We start from the raw sequence: 9794 nt of genomic DNA, 5'->3' as shown, positions 1-9794 counted from the left end.
TCACCGAAGTTAAGCATCGTTGAGCTTGGCCAGTACCAGATGGGTGACCATTTTGGGAAAGCGAGGCTCTGTATGTACTGCAAGGTAAAATACCAGGTTGAGAAACTGGTGCGGTCTATCCTTCTCTCGGGGTAGATTGGACTCTCTGAAGCCGTGCTAGGCACCCCGACTAGTGATGGGGTCACGATAAAAAATACCCTTTATAGCCCTGGCGAAGCATCAAGTATTCAGCTATCGATAGGATTTGAATTACACCACACTCTTGGCCTTTTGGCCAAGATCAAAGTGTAGTATCTGTTCTTCAGATGCTGCACTTCATTTTCTTGTTCTCTTTCGGTGGAGGAGAAATCCTTCACGACTGAGACAATTTTTATTTTTGTACCTTTTCTCCACGTTAAGAAACGACCCTGGTGTCTAACTCTGTCCCGTGGGGAGGCATAGTAAATAGGTACACCACAAACTCGTGCAGTGAGTTCAATCTCGGCTACGGTCGCGCTCGATGGATGGATGGAATACCGAATCCATTACTTTTGGAAAACGTTATGATTCTTCATATAATATCTATCTCCAAATAGTAATCCATCTTCAAACAGAATCCAATAAATAAAGAAAGATCTTCAAGTTAATCATATCTTCAAATATTTATCTATATTGTTAGGTTTAATTGTTTTTGTAAGAGATAAAATGGTGTTTTTGCTTTTGATTTTGAAAGCAGACACTACCTTCAATGTTTGGTACATTTATGGTCATGAAAACATTTATGGTCATGAAGACAGTATATTTAGATAACCTTGTCTTATAGTAGGAGATCATCTAACAGGTATTATCACTCCGGGTCAAATTGAACCTGGGAGCAATGGTAACTAAGGGGCAATTCCACATTGCCCACAACCCTCAAGTAGGGCTTCAACACTAGATATCTTCTAAGATCATACCCAGGACCCTAATGTAGTGAATAGATTTCCGCCAATAATTAAATGGCTTCCGTCTTGAGAAAACAACACGCTTTGACAGGCTTCCAAGGCTGACTTTCACTCCTGTTCTGAAATAGAACACACAAATTAAATCAATGACCAAGATCACCGGAATAATGTTTTGATTACTCTATCGCTCTAGAAGGTATTTTACTCCCGATTCAATCGTCTAGATATACTTCTTAGGATGGAGTAGTGTTTCCACATTTGGGGGGTGGGGCTCTGCTTAAAGTACCTTTTCCTGCCTAGATAAGATAGAAAACCGACTTCGAAATCTAGTGGACGATGTCCTTTTCTTCTACCTGCTACCTCTTCCTCGTAAAAAAAGACGCTGTGAGCCTATCTCTGCTGTATCGTTATTTTTATGGCAGGTGTTTGACTAAGCGTCACTCTAAAAAAAAAACATCCACAGCAAACATTCGATTGGCAACAACCATCTGAGCTAAACGAAAATCAAAAACAGCATAACGTTTTTTTCCTAAAACTGCTTGTCTGTAGACACATTATCGCATGACTGCTTCTCAAATGATTATAACATGGTCATTTTCAAATCGAACATAAACAAGTTCTTGATGAGCCGTCTTCTACAATAAGTTACTTCATCCAATTTCCAACATCACCGACCATCACGGTGTTATCTTACCTGATACCCATTAACACTTATCCTTTAATAGCTTCATGGCCTTGATAAGCGATTACTCTATAGTAAAAAATATTCAATGTATTAATACTATAGGTAAAATAATTGTTAATATGTATGTGTTGCTTGTGCTTTCTAATTAGTGTAAGATGATTGCCTTTAACGAATAAATATTATTTATCTCATTAATTAAGAATGTACATTTTTTTTTATTTCACGATCCTATTCAACAAGACAAATCCCTCGGGAGGTGTAATGAATTTTATGCTTGCTTTATTTTACCAATAATTAGAAACCGTGCAACTAAGAATGTGTTCCTTTCCAAAACAACTGATGAGAAGAGACAGCATGCCCTGAAGGGGAGAGGATGATAATTAAAACTGATACGCTACATAAAATAATAGAAGAAAATCGAAAATTGATCCAGTGATTACTTTGATATTTTGTGCTATTTAAATTGGAAAATTAATCACGATTCATCAATAATCGATCACGTGGAATTCGTTTTAAAATTTCCCAAAGAGTGGATCGTGATGAGATTTAAGAACAAAAAAGCATGCGAAACAAAATTTAAGGGAGTCGTGTTTTTGTGACTTAAATGTTAATTAATTTAAGAAATTCTTCGGCGGATGAGGATCTAGATAGACTGCTTCTGCGTCTAGTTTTTAAAACCGATTTAATTTCTACCACAGATTATAATAACATAAAGCAATGCTAATTTAACACGAATAGATATCACACAAATTTATTTTACGAAGGTCATTCCAAAAACGGGCAAAAATTAAAAAAACTACGGGGACGAAAATGGGACCATTAAATAAGCAGCATTTTGTACTCCAGAATTTATTTTTCTACATAGTCACCATCATTCTTAATGCATATTTACTAGCAATAGACGATGGCTGTACATTGTCGTCAGAAGGTTGCTTTATCACACGAGGGTTGTTCCAAAAGAAGACTCTTTTTTCTTATTCAAAAGTTAAAGACTTACGAAGACAGCGATGATAACATCAAAAGGGGCAATCAGTTCCCCCCAGAATTTATTTTTCTACATAGAAGGTCCTGGATATGACCTTAAAATATATCCAGTGGTGAGGCCCCAGATTGTGGGATTTGGGGAGTGTGGAGCCACTCTTTAATTAACATTGCTCCCAGGTGCACTCTGACCCGGAGTAGTAGTACATGTTAGGGTCCCAACTATGGGTTAAATAGAAACTGACTTGAAAACAACAAATATATTCTATTAAAAAAAATTTCTTAAATCTTTAGATTCGGCATTAAATAACCTGAAAAGGGTTGATATGCCGTAAAACAAAAACAACCAAACAATCTACATAGAAACCATCATTCTAACATTTTTATTTACATAGACAAATATTACATATTCGCTACTGCTTCGGACATTTGGTTTATTAAAGAAAAACAAACATTCCTAGTAAGTGTTGTGACTATGTACTATTTGTTTATATAATTGAAAAATATAATATTTTGCTCTTTTTAATTGAGCACTATAAACAACCTCGGTTTAATTCATGAGTTTTATCTCCTGAATACCTTACTAGCAAAAGTATCCGTCGTTGACTGGGTTCAAAAACAGCCTATAAAAATGGACTCTGATTTATCAAAGTATGATAGGTTATGAAAAGGAAGGGTTCTGAAGAGATGAGGGTATCAAAACCAAAACAAAATATGATGAAAGTAAAAATAAAAAATAAATAAAATAGATACTCCCCATAATTTATTATACCATGCCAGTTCACACTGAAACACTTATCACAATATTCTGTGGATCTATAATAAAACACCTTGGTAAACTTTGTGACATATTTCCATTCTATGGAGGTCAGGCGCGAACGAACACCCCATAATTTTATTATACCATATCTCTTCAAATTGAAACATAATTATCAAATTATACTTGCGTAGATAGATATGAAAAGTCTTTATTAAAGTTTGTGCCTTTTTCCATTCTATGGAGGCCAGGCGCGAACACAGATCCCACAATTTTATTATACCATCGCTATTTAAGTTAAAACATACTTATCAAAGTATTTTTATGTACATCTATATCAAAAACACTTGTAAACGTTTTTTTTTTTTTTCAATTTTTATTTCCATACTTTGTGGGCCAGGCGCAAACGCAGACCCCACAATTTTTATGAACCACCGTTCTGCCAGATCAAACATACACATTCCTGATTCTCGATACATTTTCTATCATTATAGGTGATCAGTTTTTGTTTTATCATTATATGTGATCAGTTTTTTTAAAATAGTCAACCATATAGGAGCCTATTCGTGACCAGACACACACACACACGCACACACATACACACACAAGACGTTCAGCTATGTGTGTGTGTGTGTGTGTGTGTGTGTGTGTGTGTGTGTGTGTGTGTGTGTGTGTGTGTGTGTAAAGGGGCTCCGTCAGTCTTTGACAGACTATGGATACTCACGAAGAGGTGCCTGCGCGTGAAGTTTTTGTGACGGGAAGTGCGCAATCTCCAACGACACCTCTCCTTAGCCAACATTGTTTAATCCCAATGGCTAGTGAAATGTATGTACAGGACGACTGGAAACAAATGCCGATATAAGCGGAGAGCACATACAGCGCATAGAATTCCCAAATGTTCACCCGTCTGGTACTCGCCAGGCTCGACATTGCTTAACTTCGGTGATCTGACGAGAACCGGTGTCTCAACGCGATTATACCGTATACAGACACACACACACACACACACACACACACACACACACACACACACATATATATATATATATATATATATGCATATATATATACATATATGTATGCATATATATATAAATACATACACATATATGCATATATATACATATATGTATAGATGCATATATGTATACATATATATACATATATATGTGTATGTGTATATATATATGTATATATATATATATATATATATATATATATATATATATATATATATATATATATATATATTATCTGATAGTCTACACATTTTAGTAAAAGCTACTCATATGCTGCGATTTTATATTTCGTTTTTCTTATCGGAAGCTTTCATCAGAAGCGAGTGCAAAACAAGAATTTTTTAAATTTATATGTTTATACAGTAAGTAAAACACGGCAGATGGCGAAGGAGAGATAAAAGACAAGAGAGACGACGAAAAAACAGTAGAAAACGTTTGCATCTCCCTCGCTTGATCGCTTCGATGCCGACATGTGTCATCTTTTGCAAACATATGCGCGTCTCTTTTATTTTACCCTCATGTTCCTCTGTTTATTTTAATCTGTTCCTCTCTCTTTCATTCCTTTCTTCTCTGACTCATTCCTTTGTTGAACTACACTGCTCCCATTTTCGTAAACTTCCAAGCATTTATTTACATACACACTTCTGATATAATCTCTTGATAATCAACACGAAATTGCGTCATAATATAATATACGGGCGGGTATCTTCTGATGCAGGTTCTGTGTGTCCCCTTAATCCGACTCCGGTGGTGAGGCCCTTATTTGAAAACTTAGTAGTATATGGAGATTTTTTTAGGCGGCATCAACTCTAGGGAGGCTTCAAGGGAATATCAAGTTTACAAGCTCTTCTTAGCTTTTCCCAATAGCATGTATATCCTTGTAAGGGTATGTGATGACAGAGTTCTACTACATACAGCATCTGGTATTTCCAAATGATCACTCATCTGATCAGGTTCAGAGTTGGTTAACTTCGGTGATCCAACGTGATTATGCGGTATAGTGTGCACAGTTGATCCGAAATAATGGTAACACTAGGAGAATGCACTAAACTGCCTCGAACACTCTTGAGAGAGTTTCCTTTTTTTCATCACACTGCTTAACTATCCCGAGATACATCTTTCCCATCTGTCTTTGCAACTGTCTACCTAATTCCTCAACCTTAGCAACTACTTAGCACCTTCCTGTCGATCTGTTTTGGGAATAACACAAGAACTGTAGGAATGAGGCTCCAATTTGTGATCCACAGGGAAGTGTGAAGTTGCGCCTTAATTAATGCTAAGCATAGCGTCACTCTATCTGGTAGTACTTCTCACCAATTGTATTAAATAAGAAATATCGTTTACTGATTTTTTTTTTTTTTTTTTACGTAACAAACGATTTTACAATAGGTACTATGTTTGAGCAAGGTCCAGTTCAATTGTTCTATTTCGTATGGGATAACAGGCTCTATTCATTCATCCCTCTCTCTCTCTCTCTCTCTCTCTCTCTCTTCCCCCCTCTCTCTCTCTCTATATATATATATATATATAGTAATTTATAAAATATACATGGCGATTAAGCTACACTCAATATTCGGCGTTTCATCCACTCTAGGACTCTTCAGACTTATGCGCATAAGTCTGAGGAGTCCTAGAGTGGATGAAACGCCGAATATTCAGTGTAGCTTAATCGCCATATATATTTTATAAATTACTAACTAGCTCTACCTACGTATTGAGCACTTTTGAAGTAAATACTTAAAGTTTACTCATAAATCTATACTTTTGTATATTAATTTTATGTGAGTAAATTAAGTAGTTATATATATATATATATATATATATATATATATATATAGTGTCTGAAGGTTAAAAAATACTTATAGTTATAAGTATGTCAGACCCATTAAGAACTTAGTTCATCTAAGCTCACATGCGCAGATGATGATGTTATATTCATAAGATTACTCTTACCGTCTAGACATTTACGCTTTATATAAAACTTTCGACTGTATTTCTTGCTGTTAACCTTGGCCGTGTCGTTTGTTCCTTGCTAATGGAATCAGAGATGGCTTCGTAGCCGAGTTCGAACCTCCCGACCGGCTGCAATCGTAACACCCTGCACTCTGAAAGGATGAACACTAGTGCCTGTATGTATTAAAAAATAATTATAGTGATACTTATATATATATATATATATCTTTCGCTTCTCTCTTACTGTCTATCTCTCTTTCTCTCTCTCTCTCTCTCTCTCTCTCTCTATCTATCTATCTATCTCTCTCTTTCTTTCTTGTGTACGTCTGGGTGGCTAATAATCAAACTGATAGGCGATAAAAAATTTACAACAGAGAAACAAACAAAATAATTGCAATCAATCCAATGATTAGCTTGACATTTTCTCCCCTTCTAAATTGAAGCATTAATCACGATTTATCCATAATCGATCTCTTGGAATTTGATCCACAACTTTCGAAAAGTGAGGTCGTGGCAAGACATAAAAAGAAATAGAAGAAACTCAAGCGAGAAAAAGTTAATAGTGATATTTTCGATTTTGATTACTGTTATTAATTACACCTTATGAAAATTTAGGGTGGAACAGAGATTCCATTTTAATTCAAGTCTTTGAAAATGGAAAAGAACAAAATAAGACGAAAGAACATTTTGCTAACGGATATATGAAAATAAAACGAAAGTACGAAAAATAGAATTTCACCGAAACATTTGAAAACATTTCATTTGGATATTAATCCAAAGGAAATGTTTTCAAATGTTTCGGTGAAATTCTATTTTTTGAACTATTTTTTGTGTGACACAATTTCTTATTAAACTAATTCATCTTCTTATTTACGAGGAGTTTAACCCGGCTTTGATCGGACCCTTTATACTGTTCATAACTTGTCCTACGTGTGAATATACTTTATGTAAGATTTCAAATATTTAGACCAAAATTTTTCTGAGTAATTTCATAGATACCGCAGAGGTCAATTTAAAAAAAATTGACCCCGATTTTGATCTCTAAACATTTATTATTTTGGTCTCAAATCAAAAGAAAATGTTTTACCCGTGTCCAAGTTACCTACATCTAAAATTTCAAGTCTTTAAACCCAAAATTGGCGGAGAAGTTTGGTAGAATCTGCAAAGGTCAGCTCTTTCAACTTTAACCTTTTGCCAGCCAGGTTTTCGCCCCAAACTGATTAAAATGCGTTTCGCATGTCTAAATACCCGTTATGTATAAATTTCAAATGTTTCAACCCAAAATTGGCTGAGTAGTTTGATAGACACCGCAAAGTTCAGATCTTTTTAACTTTGACCCCTTGGCAGGTCAAGTTATCTACCCAAACCAGTTAAAAAGCTTGGCTTATCCCTGAATACCCCTTATGTTAAATTTTAAATTTTAAATTTTTAGATCAGAAATTGGCTGAGTAATTTGGTAGAGCCCGCAGAGGTCAATTTTTTTTTTTTACCCCTTAACATTTATTCATGGTTTGGGGTTCAAATCAAATTAAAAAGTGTGATCCATCTCCAAATAACCTAGATGTAAAATTAGATCCAAAAGTGGCAGAAAATGTGGTAGAGTTTTCAAAGGTATAATTGTTGAACTTGCACCTCTTGGCAACCAAAGTTCTGACCGAAAACCGATTAAAACGATTTTCCTAAATCTCAATACCCATTATGACAAATCCCGAGTCTCTAGACCGAAAATTAACAGAGTACTTTAGTAAGGAAATGTACACAGACAGACATTTTCACTTATATATCTATAATATTAAGCTGAATGTCTGTGTGTGTGTCTGGTCACGAATAGGCTCCTATATGGTTGACTATTATAGAAATTGATCACATTTAATGATAGATGTATCGAGACACAGGAATGGGTATGGTTGATCTGGCATAATGATCATTCATTAAAATTATGGGGTCTGCATAAGCGCCTGGCCCACAAAGTATGGAAATAAAAAATTTAAAAATTAAAAAAAAAACCTTTACAAGTGTTTTTGATATAGATGTAGATATACATACTTTGATAAGTATGTTTTAACTTAAACAGGGATGGTATAATAAACTTGTGGAGTCTGCGTTCGCGCCTGGCCTCCATAGAATGAAAATAGGCACAAACTTTAATAAAGGCTTTTCATATCTATCTACGTAAGTATAATTTGATAATTATGTTTCAGTTTGAAGAAATATGGTATAATAAAATTATGGGGTGTTCGTTCGCGCCCCAACTCCGTAGAATGGAAATATGTCACAAAGTTTAACAAGGTTTTTTAATATAGATCCACAGAATATTGTGATAAGTGTTTCAGTGTGAACAGGTATGGTATAATAAATTATGGGGTTTATCTATTTTATTTTTACTTTCATCATATTTTGCTTTGGTTTTGATAGCCCCAAATTCGAAGCTATCTCTTTACAACTCTTTCTTTTCATAACCTATCATATTTTCATAAATCAGAGTACATTTTCTGTAGGCTGATTTTGAACTCAGTCAACGACGGGTACTTTTTCTAATATATATATATATATATATATATATATATATATATATATATATATATATATAAACTCGTCAGCAAAAAAAAATAGGCCAAACAAATTTTATACATTTTATTGCATTAAAAGCTATATTGAACAAAGAACAATTGAGCAAGGAAACTTAAGCGAGACAAATAACACAGAACACGAGATTTATTTTAATAAATGCTTTGGATGGAATCGCATTTCCTTTGGATTTCTTTAAAAGAACAATCTTTTTTAGACATGCTCTCAAGCAAAGTGGAACACTGTGAAAAGGAGATGCTATTCCATTCGCTTTGCACAGCTTCTCACAGTTTGTCATTGTTCGAAAAGGTTCTTCCATCCATTACACGAGATATTATGGACCAAATATTCTCGATTGGGTTTAAATCGGTACTTTGACCTGACCAAAATATCACATTTACTGAATTATTAGAAAAACATTTTTTATGACGTTAGCAGTGTGTGCAGGGGCATTATCATGTTGAAAAATAATGTTCTGAGATATTCCCAGCTTCTGGATACTTGGTAACAGTCCTGTTTCTAATATTCGAATGTATTCCAAAACAAAACTCCTATCCTTACATCATCAACGCTCTGATCCCCAGCTGGCATCAATTGTGATGGATGGCTCTCTTCTGGGCGAGGCCCCGTGTTTTGACAAGCTTCTGGGTTTGACCTTTACTCCTGATCTGAAATGGAACACGTACATCAAGTCTGTTGCCAAGGTCGCTGGAAAGATGGTGGGATCCTTCTACCGCTCCAGAAGATATCTCACTACTGATGCAATTCTCTATCTATATAAAAGCCAAGTACGGCCAAGGATGGAATACTGTTGACATACCTGGGCAGGAGCTGCCAAAAACAGCCTATCATGCCTTGACAGAGTACAAAATAGACTTCGTGGTTTAGTGGGGGATGCCCTTTTCTCT

General features: G+C 35.2%; 1 pseudogene; it reads left to right on the top strand.

The window, feature by feature from the left end:
* Positions 1–253: 253 nt before the first annotated feature.
* On the top strand, positions 254–387 carry LOC145294339 (U2 spliceosomal RNA; annotated as a pseudogene).
* The last annotated feature ends 9407 nt before the right edge of the window (positions 388–9794 follow it).

This window comes from Euprymna scolopes, chromosome 15, assembly GCF_053919585.1.
Source record: "Euprymna scolopes isolate OS-2025 chromosome 15, ASM5391958v1, whole genome shotgun sequence".
Lineage (NCBI taxonomy): Eukaryota > Metazoa > Mollusca > Cephalopoda > Sepiida > Sepiolidae > Euprymna > Euprymna scolopes.
The sequence above is the reverse complement of the archived record's forward strand: the minus strand, read 5'-3'. Positions and strand labels throughout refer to the sequence as shown.